Source organism: Pongo abelii, chromosome 2 (assembly GCF_028885655.2).
Source record: "Pongo abelii isolate AG06213 chromosome 2, NHGRI_mPonAbe1-v2.0_pri, whole genome shotgun sequence".
NCBI classification, from domain to species: Eukaryota; Metazoa; Chordata; class Mammalia; order Primates; family Hominidae; genus Pongo; species Pongo abelii.
In genome coordinates this window covers 89,389,792-89,407,494 of record NC_085928.1, presented here as the reverse complement: position 1 = coordinate 89,407,494, position 17,703 = coordinate 89,389,792, and the positions used below count along the sequence as shown (strand labels likewise).

The 17,703-nt window shown below is 40.7% G+C and overlaps 1 long non-coding RNA gene across 3 annotated transcripts in view; it reads right to left on the bottom strand.

Annotated features, from left to right (window-relative positions):
* Positions 1 to 11,789: 11,789 nt before the first annotated feature.
* Positions 11,790 to 17,703, bottom strand: part of LOC129058560 (uncharacterized) — a 235,289-nt gene continuing 229,375 nt past the window's right edge. For 2 of the 3 annotated variants that reach the window (XR_010139193.1, XR_008523728.1), the window contains exon 3: positions 11,790 to 15,115. This is a non-coding gene — a long non-coding RNA (uncharacterized LOC129058560). The remainder of the gene's footprint in view (positions 15,116 to 17,703) is intronic. The other variant, XR_010139192.1, reaches the window with a different exon arrangement.

Sequence of the window (17,703 nt, the reverse complement as noted above, 5' to 3'; positions counted from 1 at the left end):
CAGTTGACATTCTATTACTTGCAAGTAAAGCAATTTTGGCCAGCCTTTCAGAAGGAATGCTCCTTCCATTTGTGTATACATCCTTTCAGTCTTTCTTTCCTCTTATTTTCTTGCATACATAGTTTTTTTTTTTTTTTTTTTAACAAAAAGGGGCCTTGATCTACAAATGTTAACACTTTTTTCCTTCCTGATTCTGTTGTAAAATTTACTGCCTATGATTAGCATCCAAGTGTTTCTGAGAGAGGATAGAGAACTTCTGCTGCCTCCCACCCCCACCTCCACCATCCTCTGCTCCGCAGGAAGAATTTCACAGGGCAAGAAACTATCCCGTGACATTTACCGATTGTCAGCTCCTTTCCTGCTCAGCGCCATGCTGCCAGACTGGAGACCCTCGGCTTTGATAGACTTTGGTCTTAAGTCAGCTTGGACTCCTGCCTGGTCTTTCACAGCCCTTTTCTCTTAAAGTCTCCAAAATCAGCTTTTTCCATAAATATCTTACTACCTTTTCCTTAAGTGTAAAGAAATTTAAGGATGGGCATATTATATATTAATAGTGATCTAGAGACACACTGCATGGGCAATAGTTTCAGGAATCCAAAAACAGATTCACAGAATATGTTCAGCTGCCAAATGACCATTTGGAGTTATGATCGAACGTTTAAGATGCTGTAAGAACATGGTAGGAATTATACCTGTGTTTTCTTTTCTTTTCTTTATTTTTTGAGATGGAGTTTCCCTCTTGTTGGGCACCATCTTGGCTCAGAGCAACCTCCGCCTCCCGGGTTCAAGCGATTCTCCTGCTTCAGCCTCCCGAGTAGCTGGGATTACAGGCATGCACCACCATGACTGGCTAGTTTTATATTTTTAGTAGAGATGGGGTTTGTCCATGTTGGTCAGGCTGGTCTCAAACTCCTGACCTTAGGTGATCTGCCCCCCTCGACCTCCCAAAGTACTGGGATTACAGGCGTGAGCCACAGTGCCTGGCCTATACCTGTGATTTCTAAAGAAAATCGGAGGTGAAGTGGCTTTTGCTTTATAATTAGCATGATGAGATAATGCAGGCTATAGAACACTGGCTAATAATTATGGTGCTTACTTGCTCTCCTTATAGCTCAAAAATAACAACAAAGTTTGTTTTGCTAAGCCCTCCCCTGGATTTGTGAATTATTTGTTTTTATTATTTGAAGATAAACCGGGAAAAAAAAATCCAACATGGGGGAGTTTTTCTAATACAGAACACTCCAGTTGTCTTTGGATGTGGATGCCACACTTAATTTAATAACAAGCAAAGCAGACCATGCTGGAAGCTCTAACAGAGGAATGTGTTTATAATGAAGGAAATGACACAGGTCAGAAAACAAACATGGGCTTTGAAACCAAGGATGTTGGTCATGCCTGCCCCTCCTTATTCTGCTGGGTTACTTGGAACAAGTCACTTCACCTTCCTGGATTCTGACTCCCCACCTGCTGCCTAGGGGTGACAATAATCCCTGCTCTGTTCACCTCAGGCATGAAGAAGAACAAAGGTGATAAAATGCTTTAGAATATTTTGATTTTTTATAAATAAACATAATGAACCATAATATTATTCTAATATTTAGATACCATTCTCCAGAATTTACAAAATGCTCACACATCTAATAGATGGTGTTATTGCCACCCCATAGATCACAGATCTCAGCTCCTCAGAGGAGTGGAAAGAGATTCAGTTTTAGAGTCAGACAGTCAGGGATTTGAACCCCAGCTTTGGCTGTGTGACCTTAGGCAAGTTAGTAGCCTCTATGGTCTTGTTTACATCCTTTGTGAAATGGGGATGAGGTAACACTTTCCTAGTTGTCCCAAACCTTTCTGTTAGATAGCAGGTATGGATTCCTTTATTACAATAAGCACAAATACTCAAATCTTAGGTCCAGTGAAACAGATAAGAACAGCAATGACAGTAATATTGTAAGAGCTATCATTTTTGGAGCCTTTCACTGTCTTGGGTGCTTTTCTAAAACCTTCACACATATTAACTCAGTAGCGCTCACAATAGCCCTATGAGGAAGGGACTATCATTCTCCCCACCTTCTAGGTGAGGAAACTCAAGCATGGAGGGGTAAAGTATCTTGCCCTAGGTCACCCGGCTAATAAGTGGCCCAGCTGGGATTTGGTGCAGGCTGTCTGGCTCCAGAGCCTCCCCTTGTAACCTTGATACGGGGCTGTCTCTCTAATTGCTAACATTTATCACATGCTTACTACATGAGTGTCACTCTTCTAAGTAGTTTATGTTTACAAACTCTTAATACTCTCACGAGCTGGCCGGGTGTGGTGGCTCACACCTGTAATCCCAGCACTTTGGGAGGCCCAGGCGGGAAGATCACGAGGTCAGGAGATCGAGACCATCCTGGCTAACATGGTGAAACCCCGTCTCTACTAAAAAAAAAAAAAAAAAAAACTACAAAAACACTAGCTGGGTGTGGTGGCGGGCACCTGTAGTCCCAGCTACTTGGGAGGCTGAGGCAGGAGAATGGCATGAACCTGGGAACCGGAGCTCGCAGTGAGCTGAGATTGCACCACTGCACTCCAGCCTGGGCGACAGAGCAAGGCTCCATCTCAAAAAACAAGCAAACAAAAATACTCTCACAAGCCCTAGATTATAGCTACTGCTTAGTTGTTGTTTTGTTTTTTTTTTCAAAGGATGCCTAGTTGAGTTTGATTTTCAAATAAATGACAAATAGTTTTAAAAATATAGATATGCCCCATTGATTATTTATCTGAAATTAAAATTAAAACTAACTGGACATCCCATATTTTTCCTGGCAACCCTGCCCTTAAATGATAAGGTGGGAACTAATCTAGTTCCCAGTCCTGAGTGGGCCTTAGTGAATGAGTAAGTGGTAACTCCTATCACTATTATTATTTTCAGGTCTAGACATTTGTTTTCAGTTGTTCCTCTAGCCCAAGTAAATTCAGAAGTTATATGCATAAATAGATTAACAATTATGAAAATGTTAATAGCGTAGAATAATAGTATCTCTGTAGCTTTTTCATGAAGATCAGATTATCTAAATGTAATCTCATGACAATCCTGTAAATTAAATATACTCATTTAATTAATGAGAAAACTGAGCCTCAGGGCCCTTACACAATTTGCCCAAAGGGCGTACAACTAAAATAAAGTGGATCTTCACATCTTCACCTGTAGTGAGTATGTGAGCCATGTTATTGCATACCAGGTTTTATAACAAAGAACATATTTGTCAAGATAGGAGTTTGGAGCCTAGCTTCAACTTCTGTTAGTGGCAGAACACATCCTAAAACTTAAGGCACAGTCACCTAGAACTGTAAAACCAGTCAGTATCAAAAGAAGGAAAAGGCATCTTCAAAATCACTATTACATTTAGCAATAGGATTGTCAACATACTTGTTTTTTCCTTGGCCCCGGTAATATTTTATGGTGCTATAATCCTCGGTGATATGTATGTACGACTTCCATTTACTGAAAAGTTTTAATGTTCTAGACACCTTGGGAAGATCTTTACCATTCCACAACATATTCTTATGACAAATACATGACACACACACGCTACCATGCTCTTCACCCGTGGCTGTTGCAGACATTACTAGTTGATTATGGAGCTGTTTCCCTTTGAGTCTGGAAGTGACTGCAGAATCCTTATATACACACATTACTTTGGGCAGCCACTATTGGTCAGCTGCAGCTAACATTGAATGTCATACCTAGTAGCTACTTATGATAATCTCCTCCTGCTCAATACCTTTATCTTTATAGCTACAGTGAAAAAACAGTCAACTCTGAATGACGTGTGATTAATGCTACTTTATAAGGACTGTTTGGTAACTCCCAGAAATGGAATCCATCTGAGATGTGATGGTTCAGAGGCTGCAGCCTGCTGCAGCCTAACTGCCACTTATAAAAAAAGAGGATGCACTGTGAGGAGCCTGGAGCTCTCTGCCACCAAGCCAGTTGCAAAGCCACCATTTCCAACATCTTGTGGTTGCTGTGATGGTCTGTTGCTTCCCACAGGAGGAAAACTGCACACTACTCTGTGCCAGCAGTGAGGCCTTAAGTCCTGCCTTTTCTTTGAGGGTTTAGGTTTCATTCTCAGACAGTGTTCTCATAGGCCAAACGACCGGGTTGAGGCTGGGAGTGCCCTTGGATCATGACACAGTACAGATTTAGGAGGGCCGTTACCCTGGCTTCCTAGTCTGTAAACCAAGCCCAGTGGGTTCACCTCTTTGTGCCCCCAGTTCCCCTACCATCCCCCGCTGACACACTCTAGCCCACACATAATGATGCTTTTCTTCTTTCCCTTTCTTGGGAAGAGAATGTAAGAGCTTCATGGACACACCCAAGGCATTGTTAGTGAAAGTTCAAGAGGAGACAGTGACCTGGGTTAGGAATGAGCAGAATCAAAATTAGAGTAGGAGGGAAAAAAGGAAACATTATTCATTAAATCTACTGATTCCTAAGATAATAGGGTTTGAATAGGATCCCCAAATTGTATAAAGTCCTCAACTTCTCCCTGTCATTGTCAAAACCAGCCTAGCACCAGTTTATTAAGGTCAAAACACACCCCGAGAAAAGGGAAATGCTATTCAGAGTGAACAAATAAAGCAAAAATGTAACAAGCTTGGGAAAGTAGACAAAGGGAATAGTAAATTGGAGGGGTACACAGGAGAGGAAAGGAAAACAAGTCAAGGGTCTAGAGCAGAAGGCCAGTGAAGGTACATGGCACATGTGAAGGGCATTAGTGGTATGTACTACTCTGAAGAGCAAGAGTTGCATTTCTAAACACTGACATGTGTAGCAGCTAAGAATTTAGACCTTTACATCTGGAGGCTGAATTCCAGCTCCCTCCTGTGAGTTTTGTGGCATCAGGCAAGTCACTTAAATTCTCTAAGACTCAATTGCTTTATTTATAAAATGGGACCATTAATAGTAACTGTCTCATGGTGCTCTTTTGAGAACTTGTCTGGCACCTAAATAGGGCAATAAAGTATGACACTGCTATTATGTAAGTATGTCCCCAATACATTGCTAAAAAATTTGTAAGTTACAGAATACGATTAAATGATTCCGTTTATGGAAACATTTTCTTTATACATAAATACATACTCACAAAAGAAAAAACAACATTGTAGGATATAATAAATTCCTCTGCAAAGGTTTTAGCCTGTAAATTGTTAAGTAAATGAGTTCTGGGATCCTCTCCAAAGAACCAATGTATCAATATGTTCAGCTCCCCCGTTCTTTGTTCTTCATTTTAAAGTTTAACTTCCTCATTCTTTATGTCTCCTTGCCCCTAGTTTCAGTAAACAACCCCCTCCTAGCCTCTATCACCTAGCTCCATCCTGAGTCACCCCCGGTCACCTGCTCCATCCTGAGTCACTCCTAGTCACCTGCTCTGACCTGAGTCACCTTTAGTTACCTGTTCTGTAACTGTCCTTCCCACCAAACTACTCACCCTGCCACTCCAGCTCGTACCCCTGCTCTGTTTAAAATAGCCAATCAGAATTAGCTTAGACTGTGTGGTCCAACCCTAGCCAATAGGTGAAAGACACAGCAGTAGAGATTAGCTGTGTTAGGATAAGAACCCCTTCCCCTCCCTTGTTCAGGTGTGCCCTCACCATTGCTCAATCCGCGAGACCCACCCTTCTATAGAAGTAAAATTGCCTTGCTGAGAAATTAAATTTACGTTCGAGTGCTATTTCTTTTGCAGCACCGAAAATTTATTTCTAACACCATAAAAGCCTAAACTCAAACTATTAACCATAGGGAACAGAAGTGATTTTTTTCTGCCTTTTATCTTTCTGTATTGTGTGGTATTTATCTTTATAATAAGCAGGTATTATTATAATATGAAAATAAAGATACAACTGTAAAAGGAACAAATCAAATGACTACTGACCCTAAAGCATAGGGCATAATGTGGGGTCTGTAGGAGGACAGGCTGGCCAGGACATCCTTGACAAATAAACAGGTGCTCCCTGCCAAGGTAAGCCTAAAGGACAGAAAGGAAAATAAGACTTCTTGCTAGAAAGAATGAAAAATGAAAATTAAAAGGAGGCAGAAGTGTTTCATGATACAAAATGGAACAAAATGTACAGGGTATGAGGCATCCACACAACACCCAATATTTTTCATGCCAAGAGTAGATGAGACCCACCTTCCACCATTTTTTTTTTTTTTTTTTTTTTTGAGATGGAGTCTTGCTCTATCACCCAGGCTGGAGTGCAGTGGCGCAATCTCCGCTCACTGCAAGCTCTGCCTCCTGGGTTCATGCCATTCTCCTGCTTCAGTCTCCCAAGTAGCTGGGATTACAGGTGCCCACCACCATGCCTGGCTAATTTTTTTGTATTTTTAGTAGAGACAGGGTTTCACCGTGTTCACCAGGACAGTCTTGATCTCTTGACCTCGTGATCTGCCTGCCTTGGCCTCCCAAAGTGCTGGGATTACAGGCGTGAGCCACTGTGCCCGGCCCCCTCCACCATTTTTAATGGAATAAGGTACTTTGTGTTGGCTTTCACAAAGATCACGTTTATTCCTCTGTCCGTGGCTGTGTCTGGCCTATACTTTAGGTGACTAAAGTTTGGGAAAACAGAAATTTCTCTTGAAAGAAAATTTAGAGTCTACTTGCCAAGTGAAGAAGAATTTATAGGCCCACCTTTGACTGAAGTGTTCTGAGCATTAGAAAATAATGGCGAAATATATAAAGACAAGCTTGCTGAATGGATTAAAGCTTTTGAACCTATAATTAACCCAAGAAGCTGGTTTTAACTGAATAGAGAGGGAATAGTGAATTTATTGCATTATTCTGGTTGTAATGAATATTCATCATATGATTTCTCAACCAACATATGATGAGCAAAAATAACTTTCTTGCCTTTCTGTCTTCTGAAGAGGATATTGACAAGATACAAAGCATCTGAAACCACATCCATTGTATTTCTATTTCTACCTGGGTCAATGAAACTATGAGCTTAGTGTTCTTAGGAAACTCTGGGGCTGGAGGATCCACTTCCTAGGTGGCTTGCTCACATGGCTACAAGATGGTGCTGGTGGAAGCCTCAGTTCCTTTCTACATGGGATTTTCCACAGGGCTGCTCGTGTGCCCTTCAGCATAGTGGCTGGATTTTGGCAAAGCTGGTTATCTAAGAGACTGAGGCAGGAGCTGCAATTCCTTCTTTTATTACCTAGCCGTGAAGTCACATAATAGCTTCAGAAGTCAGCATAGACCAGACTTAATTCACTGGGAGGGAAATGTACAAAGGAGTAACTAAGAGGAGGTGAGGATTATTGGAGGGCATCTTGAAGGTTGGCTCCCTTAGGCACCAATATATACTGACAGTTTTCAGAGCTTGCATTGGAAGCAGTGTTGGGCAGAGATGGTACTCTTGGTAGAACCTATCAAAGCCTGGATTGTGGGTTGTAAGTTTTGAATAATCACAAGACCAGATACAGCCTTGTCTGGAGGCAAAGGATGGACAATTTGACCTCTAAGGGGTGTCTGGGATCTAGCTTGGATCTACTTCCAAGTTATTTCTAAGCTTGGGATCCTTTGCCCCAGAACTAAATGGAACATCAGTGAATTGATTAATTCCATCAATAAAATTTTTATAGAGTACCTACTATGTGTGAGGCACAGTACTTGGCACTGTAGCTATCCCTGCTTAATAGTAACCATCCCAATATTCAACTGTCCCAATGAATAGTTGCTGTCCCAATAGTAACTCCCAATGAAGTGACAAAGGAAAGATAAGCTCTTGGACATCGGAGGTGGTGATAAGATGACAATAAGGTTGACAGTTTTATATTATGAGGCTGAAAATGGGGGATTTGAATCCAGAATGAAAAGGAAGCACTTTCTCTTCTATAAATACTTACCTTATTAATGAATTATAAATTTTCCTAAGAAAAATTATAGTATGCCATGAAGACTAGTCAATGTCAGGGAAGTGATTAAATTGAGAAGTGATGAGCAGGAGGTATTTGAAGAAATGAGAGTGGGGAGGGAGTTGTAGGTAAGAGGGAACAGCATGTGCAAAGGCCAGGAGGTGGGAATATGATGAGGAACTCCGAATCCTGAACTGCCTGCCCTATACTTTGGGAGTTTCTGACAACTGAGATCCACATGGCTCAGTGCTTATTATTAGAAGAAAAATCTTAGTCATTTAATACCAAATTATTTCTTCTTTCAGTTCTGGATAAAGACAAGTACATTATTTGTTTTCCAGATTCCCAGAACATCAAGGCATAGTTACAGGGCACATCTTAGAAGAAATCTTCTCTTAAATCTGCTAGAATAGGAAAAATATATGAAATAGAACAGAAAAAGTTTAACAGATAATTTTATTGCTAACAGCTCTGGTTTCTTTCGACGTCCAAAATTAAAGTGAACAGTTCAAGGAATATAGTGAAGTGGGTATTCCTCTCTTATGACCATTAGCATCATAGATGTCATCTCATGCAGGCAAATAAATAATTACAAGGGATACTCAGCTATTTGTATCAACAATCAATTCCATTCCTTTCTTATGATCTGAAATAACCTCAGATACAAAAATCATAAATGAACACAAGCAAGATCATGTAATGGTCCCTTTAAGATAAACCTGGCAGTGTTTAACTAGAAATTACTGACTGTTCCAAAAATGACATTCTGTGTTCTGCAGTAAGATGGAGAACTTTTGTGTGTGTTTTTCTTCCCTCCCATTCGGTTATAACAATGAGTCACCACTACCTGCAAAGCTAGACATGCAGATTCGCATCTTGTGCCAGAAAGCCCAGGTACCAGTTAGCCAGGATTTAAAAGGAGAGGGTAAAAAAGTTTAATTTACAGACTTAATTAAACATGAAAGTTTCCAGGGAGGAAAACACATCTCCTAACCACCATCCCCCACTTTTTAAAATGTATCTATTGATCTTCATTCCAAAGATGTTACATACATTAGATAACTAATTTTTAGTGATTTGTATAAAGCATTCATTTGCCACAAATCAGAAAAACTGTAATGAGGACTGATACAAACAAAACTCCCAAGTTTTCTCTGACCACAGCACACTTCTAAAGGAAACTCATTACACCCTATTTCTATAAAGGCTGTCTCTTGTGCCCACCTGTCCTTGGCTTCCAGGAAGCACAGAGAAGGTGAGGTAGTGGAAATATGGGCTCAGAGACTCCTACAAAGATGATTATTAGGTACAATGCACAGCAGCCCCAAGTTACCTCCTAAGACAACTCCCCTCCCTGCCCTTTTCCCCCCAAATGAGAGCTTTCCAGCCAAGAAACCTGACTCTTATTTTCATAATGCTTCAGGCATGCATAGCAAAAGAGCAGCTCTTTCTACCCCTCCAGTTTAGGCAAGACCTCATCATCTGGGTTGAAAAGTTTGAGTTTCATATCTTTGTCTTTTTGTGCAACTGAGTAGCCAACCAGAAAAAAAATAAGAGAGTGAACTCATACTATATCTTTCCAGAAATAAAGAAAAAAGTAAATAATGAATATGAGCACACGCTTTTAAAAATATCTCTATGAAGCTAACATAGATGTAGATATAAATGTATTTCAAGATACCCATTGGGTTCCCCAGGCATGGATGGATTGGCTTATAAATTATTCCAAGATCTCTTTAGTGTCTGCATATTCAACCTGAATTATGTTTCAAGTCCTGAATCTCTCTTTTCCTCAGCTTTAATGAAACGTGTCCAAAAGTCATTCCCATGACTAAGTGAAAAACGAAAGATAAGCTCCTGGACGTTGAAGTTGGTGATTAGATGACAATAAGGCTGACAGCTTTATATCATGAGGCTGAAAATGGGAGATTTGAATCCTGAATGAGGAAGAAAAACTTTTTCTTCTATAAGAACCAACAAGTCTCTTTTCTGAGAAAAAGGGAGACGTTTTGACTGTGAGTGGGAGTTTTTAGTTCCTCTAAAGGGATATTTCAGGGGTATGTTGTTCACCAGAAAATATTACCTAGATGAGATTGTTCATCTACTAGACCAGAACTGTTTTTAATACTATGTTCTGTACTGTTAATGCTCAATAAATTGTTAGCAGCAATATTCCAACAATGATAAGAAGTCAAGTACATTCATTGTTCCGGTCTCTGCATTCAGTTGTTACTGCCTTGAACATAGTCATAATGGACAAAGGCAGCCAGGCACTTTGTTTTTCAGAGAGAGGGTCTCGCTCTGTCACTTAGGCTAGTATGTGTTTTCTTCCCTTCTTTTCCCATAGTGAAATGGGGTGATCACGGCTGACTTCAGCCTCAACCTCCTGAGTTCAAGCCACCTTTTGACCTCAGCCTGATTAGCTGAAACTACAGGTGACTGCCACCATGCCTGGCTAATGTTTTTATTTTTTTGTAGAGAGGAAGTCTCACTATGTTACCCGGGCTGGTCTTTAACTCCTGGCCTCAAGCAGTCCTTCCGCCTTGGCCTTTCAAAGTGCTGGGATTACAGGCTTGACCTACCGCTCTCAGCCAAGGCAGGCACCTTTACAGGGATCTTCATGCTTGAGATGCTTATTTATTTTTGTATGCCATCCACAAAAGGACTTCTATGCTCTTTGTATTTTTCTAACGAATTTCTCTAATATCTTAGGAGCCTCAGCACTAATGTCTTTATTTTCACTTTTAACCAAGATTTGTATAATTTCTCAAATTCATTCCCACAAAGAAGACAATGACATCAAGAAAGATTTTGAGAATCCATCATTCTGTAGGTTCACCTTATCTCCTTTCATCAAGAAAGAATCCCCTTTGAGTTGGGAAATATTCTTTCCTTGACTTCAATCCTTTGGTTTTAATGGGAGTTGCCTATCAGTTTAACACACCCACCTGTTTACATGGGTGAGGATGTGACCCAACTAGGCCAGTCATCATGCCCCACGTAGGATTGGCCCAAGAGACCCACACGTGATCAACATAGGCCAATGCAAGTCCTGTCTGAAGTTGACACCAGAGGTACCCCTTTGACTCTGATGATGAATCTGGGAAAAAGTGAGCCTGGGAGCTGCCATCAATCCTGCCTCTGGCCATGGGGAAAAGGTGATATAAGGAAATGGAGCCAACACTCAGAAAGAGGTAGAACTGAGAGAGGGAGAGAATGGATTTTGAGTCCCATCTCTGGCATTGTTCATTAAGCTCATCCTTGAAATATATGCTACCCCAAGACTCTTTCAACTAATCATCCCATTTTATTCTTTTGCTTAAGGTAGTTCAGATTGGGTTTCTGTCTCTTCCTGATTAATTCAGGTTCTAACCGTATTAAGAAGCACCTTGCACAGTGGTCTGCCTAGAGTAGATACCTAATGTATGTGGGTTAAAGAACAACTGCTTTTATTTCTTAACAGGTGAACTTTAGAAAGGAGAAGAGGGAATTCTAAATTGGATGGCTGTCTGAATTTTACTGTTACCATTAGCACTAATAGAGACACTATTTCAGGTCTACCAACATTTCAGGTCATACTCTGTGAAGTGATTAAAGGTATAGACCAATGCTGTCCAGTGGAAATACAACTTGAGCCACATATGTAATTTTAAGACTTCTAGTAACCACATTTTAGAAAGTAAAAAGAAATAATTGAGATTAATTTTAACATTCTGTTTAACCCAGTATATAAAAAATAATCATTTCATCATTTAATATAAAAATTAATAATGAGATATTTTTAAAAATTTCTTGTACTGAGTCTTCAAAATCCAGTATGTATTCCATACTGAATCCAGTATATATTCTGTACTGAATCCAGTATATATCACATCTCAATTTGGACTAGCTACAGTTCAAGTGCTCAATAGTCATATGTGGCTAGTGGCTACCATATTGGACAGTGCAGCCGTATTTCCTGATCTTAATCCTGGTTCTATGAACTTGGGAAACCTATCTGATTTATTTGAGCCTGAGTTTCCTCATCTGTAAAGTGGAGATAATAATAATCATTCCTTCACCATAGGGTAGGTGAGGACGTAGAGATGAGTGGGTTGGATGAAGTTGCTGCCCACACTGAGCTATATTCTACGGGGAGCAACGGACAACTTACTGCAGTAAGTATAAACAAATGTCAGATAGTACTAAGACAACAATATAACAGGTTATTGAGATAGCAAGTAACCATGAAGGGGACTGGGATAAGAGCTTAGATAGGGCTAACAGGGAGGGCCTCTCGGAAGAGGCAATCAGTTAGGTACTCGCAAACTCAACAATGAAATGGAGCCAGCCACATCACAATCCAGGGTACAAGCCCAGGATCTATGTCCCAGGAACTCAATAACTATCTCTAAGAAAGAAAACACAAAAATAAGTATCCCAGGGAAGACTCCTGAATGGCAACTCATATGCCAGCAGCCAGCATCAAGTCATTTTCTAAGTTTTTGTGCCGTGAAGTGCTGGCGACAGCTGTTTAGTGTCCTGCATACTTTTCTCAGGCAGCCCTTGCATCTGTTCCACACCCCTCAAGAGAGAATTAAAGAGAGAAAACAAACTCTGTTGACAGAAGGAGGTGTAGGTCTTTATGGCATTTAAAAAAATCAAATTAGAGCAAGGTAATTCCAAGCAACTCTAGTTTTAAAAATAGGTCAGTCCAGGTACCATGGGTAACCCTGACAGATCTTTTCCACAAGCATGTGAAGAATACAGGTTTCAGGACAGTCCTGAACTTGCGAGGTCCTGCAGAGGCATACTCTGTGGGCGGTGCACATTTTGCTGTTGCTACTGCCAAGTGCCAAATTTGCCCTGGCTCGGGGCTGGACCCACTGCTCACGGTCTTGTTTTGACTCCTTCTGTCTGTTTCTCTTTGAAAGCAAATTGCCTCCCCTGGCTGTTTATGACATGTTTCAGGTAGCTGGCCTGGCAGTCTCTAGAATGCTTTCGAGTTTGTCATGCAGGTAAGCAAACTCGAGGTTAGCTGCCGTATCACGGCAGCAAGGGGTTCAGAAAAGGGTTTGTGTTAAGCTCTTGCTCAGCTACTTATACATGTCAGCTCCTTTCATTCTCCTCAAAACAACCCTAAGAGAAAGATATATTCCTACCAACATTTTACAGTAGAGGAAACTGATGCTCAGAAAGGTAAAGTCATTTCCTCAAAGCCACACACCAATTCAGTGGTGTCTCCAAATCCCCTGCTCTGAGCTGAATGGGAACAGTTAAGGCTAAGAGAGAGGGGAGACACCTGGGGTGTCATGTGACAGTCCATGAAGTTTTTCCTAGGTAACAAATTCAAGCAACTTGAACTTGATTCTCTATCAAGACTTCACACTCCCAGGTCACCGTGGATAGATTTTCCACATTGTTTCCAAGTTGGCTCCAAAGACACCAGATCATGCGTAGAAAAGACGCACTTTGGGGGCACAGGAAGTGTATCAGGGGAACAGAATCCAGAGAAAGATAATGAAGAAGTTGGATCGGCACTGCAAAGCCGGATGCTAAATTCATTAATAGATGCCTTTAGGAGAGTTTTTAGAAGCTCAGGATCATAAGATTGAAGCAAGAATTTGAAGAAGAAATAGAAAGCAAAAACAGATCACATTATTTATCCTCACAAGATCATACTTCCACCTGCAGCAGTAATGGTGCTTTACATTGGGTTGCATCACATAGGATCTAAACATGAACCCATGGATGACTTGCCTCCTACCTTTTCTACCCCAGCCCACCCAGCGTACTCTCACTGCTTCCTTGCAAATCATGCTACCTGCCTACTTGCCAGACTCAATGCTTTCTCGTTCCTTACCGTCCTGGGTTATCTTTGAGCTCCCTGTCACATTTGACAATGCTAGTCACTTTCTCTTCTCAATACTGTACCTCTCTTGCCTTCTGTGACATCATATAGTAGAGTCTTAGTTCTATGTTGCTGTGTAACAAATTACCCTAAAACTTAGCATCCTAAAACAACACATATTTCCTATCTCTCAGTTTCTGTGGGTTAGGAAGCTAGGCACAGCTTACCTGAATCCTGTTTCAGGGTCTTGCGCAGGCTACAGGGAAGGTGCCAGCTAGAGCCATAGTCCTCTCAACTGGGGCTGGATCCATTTCCTGGCTCAGTCATTGATTGCTGGCAGGATTCAGTTCCTCATAGGTTGTTGGACTGAAACCTTCAGTAGTCACTGGCTGATCACTGGAGACTGCCCTCAATTCCTTGCTATGTGGGCCTCTCCATAGAGAGCTTCATCAGACCAAGTAAGTGACAGCAACAGAGAGAATGCCACAAGGTGGAAGCCACAGTCTTTTTTAACGCAAGTGTGGAAGCGACATCTCATTACTTTTGATGTATTCTGTTCACCAGAAGGAAGTCACTAGATCAGTCCACCCTCAAGAAGAGTGGATTATATAAGAGTGTGAATAGCAGAAGGTAGGGACTGTTGGCCCACCACAAGAAACACATGTAATATCTATTGAGCACTATACCTCATATTTCTCAATGCCAGTAAGTGATGGCCACATTTGACATTACATTCTCCTGCTCTCCTACCTCCCCAACTACCCTTGGGTTCAACCCAAGATGATGGAGCAATTATTGTGCCATCAGACATAAGAAAACTTAAGTACCCCTCCTCTATCCCACTCCATACATACATTTTTTTCTTCCCCACAAGGCAGCCAGAGTAGTCTTTCTAAAACCCAAATCTGATTATGCCACCTTCTGTTCAAAACCTTGCAATGGGTTCTCAATGTCCTTTGCTTTGAAGACCCTGCATATGGGACCTACATTTACCTCTCCAATCTCTTCTCTCCACATCACTTCTCTCCTGTCATGTTTCAGCCATAGTTACTTTCTTTCAGTTCTTTAAACACGTCATTTTCACTCACCTGTCTGGCCTCTGCCGAATACACCTCTTAACTTCCAGCCTCTGCACTCCAAGAAAAGGGGAGTCCTTTCTCTTACCTAGAACCTCCATGAGGGCAGAGATCATGCCTATTAGTTTATCAATCTGTTCTTAGTACCTAGCATGGTGCACAGTGGTACTCAACCATGGGTAAAAGAACATACCTTACAGAAGATGCTGGCAGAAGGTCCATAGACAAAGGGGCTATGGGACTTGATGAGTTCAGGATTTGCTTCCCAACATCTGCCTCCCGGACTCTGCCTTCTCCTGGGATGCCCTCCTAAGAGCAGAAAGAGATAACATCATACGTTTAAGGCACTGTGTTTTTAGGGTGGCCAAATGCATGAAGAAGAATTTATATCAAGTGCTTTCTTTCATATTGGAGGTTCCTGACATGTGTTTTCAAATGAATGAATGACTTAAGAGACCCAAGTACAAAGAACACCTGTCAGTCTTAAAAATAACATCAGCTAGCATTTGTTAAATACTTTCGGTACGTCAAGCATGGTGCTAGGTGTTTTACATGTAGTAATCTCTCATTTAATGTTTACAACAACACTATGGTTAGGTATCCTTATTCCTATTTCCCAAATGAGGAAAACGACACACAGGAGGGCACAGTGATTTGTCCACAGACATACAGATTATAAATAAACTGAATTTGGACAAAATGATAATGACTGCAATGGTTTACTAAGCCTTTATTATGTGCCAGGCCTTTTACCAGTACTTGATTTGGGTTATCTTACTTAATCCTTCTAGAATCCTATTAAAATTGGGAACAGAGTTATTCTTGAATTAGAAATGAAGAAACTAAGGTTCAGAGAGTTTAAGAATATTGCCGCTGATGGCACAGCTAGCAAAAGGAAGCGCTGAGATTGATTTTTTTTTCAGAACATACTTTATTATAGTGATATTTTAAGAAGAATTTAATATCCAAGTATGAAATATTTCAAGGAGTATGTTAAAACCATAAGCTGACAACAGTGGCCAAGGTTAGCCCTCTCTCTTTCTCCCTAAGAACAAAAGGCTGGTATAAATATTTAGGAAGCTTGAAATCATGACTTAAAGAAAAAAATGAAATATCTTAATGAATTTTCGGTCTATTCGATAGTGAAATCAAGATTAATTTAAAGCCAGCCACTAATATACCACTCACTTGCATTTGATTCAAGAAAAGAAAATATGTCAATATATAAGAATACAGAAATGTTTTTATTTCCTGTTGTCTTGAAAACAGTTACTAAAATGTAATTCAAGATATTGCTGGGTTTCTCATTTGTATCATGAAGGTGACAGCACAGACAGTAACAATTTATAACATCATGACTTTCCAGGGTGGGCACATACCTGCTATGCTCCTTATGCTATTGCCACTGTCCTAACTGAACAGTTGTATATCTCCCTCCCTTACCCAGGGATTTGAACCCCTTACCAAATCCTTACCTGGGATTTGAACCCAGGCCTGTTTAGTGCCCAAGAATATGCTATTATCATTAATGAACCACTTCTCACACGGTCCTTTAACTCACCTACCCAGGCCACTGTACTGACCACAAAGCATAGAGAAAATTTGTTCCTCAATTGCCATGATATTGGATTCTTGCTCAAAGAAAGGCCACAGACTCTCTGGACTCTGAAAATAACCATAGCAGGCTCCTCTGAGTCCTCGCAGGGTAAATGAGCAGGAAGGTTTTCCAAGTCTTCATCAGGTCCAGTGGTTTTAAAAGCAGGCCAATATTCAGAATCAGCTGGAAGTTCTCACAAGCTACATATTCCCAGGAGCCATCACAGACCCGTGGACTCAGAAGCACAATGGCCAGGGCTTAGGACTATGTTTTAACAAGCTCCTCAAGGACTCTGATGGTCAGCCAGATAGGAGCCAACAATTCCTCCCCAAACCCCTGGTCCCAATCACAACTCCACCCCATGAGGCCCCCAAGCCTGCCACATCCCCATTTATATGCCCCAAATGAGAATGCTTCAATGCCAGCTGGTGATTGAGAAGAAGCAGGTTTGGCACCCAAAATAGCAAGAGTGATACATGTCTAATTCTACTGCTGATTTTTTTTTTCATTATTTAATCAAAACATATATTCTTTTCTGGATACCGCTATAAACTCCCTTTTTGAACATTAAAGAAATGATGACAATGATATCTATATTTATGGGATATTTACTATATGCTTTATATACATTATCGCTAATTGCAGCAAGTCTCCAAGGTACATTTTATTCTTTCCATTTTGCAGTTAGGAAACCGAGGCTCAGAGCAGTTAGTTAACTTGCCTAAACATGTCCCTCCAGCAAATGGCAGGACCAAGATTTGAGTCTAGATCCTGATTCAACTCCAGAGCCCACGTTTCCTTGATTGTCCACTAGCTGTGTCATCTGGGGAAAGTTACTTAACCTGTCAATGCCTTAATTTCTCCATCTGTGCAAAGAAGGACACAAAAGAACCTCACTCATAGGGTCATCATTTAGATTAAATGAAATAATTCATGTCAGACAATTAGCACAGAAATATTAAATATTAAATTAGTTGTTTTTTATACCTGGGCTTCCCAAATATGTCTTGGAAAACACTTGAGCTCTCTAAATAAAAAGGTCGCAAACTATTTCAGCATGTGTGCAAATTCCAGCTTACTCAGTGACTCTCAATGCTTATTAGCATATTAAAGACCCAGAAAAATTCCACAGTGAAGAATCTAGTTTACTTTACCCCAAGATGGAAGATACAATTTTTTAAACAAATCTCTTAATTTTCACTTAACATTTCGGTCCTACCCAAGAAGGAAAGGGGCCTTTTACGCCCAATTTGGAATGGAATTACTTTGATAATCTCACCCTTCGCTCATGCTTGGAAAA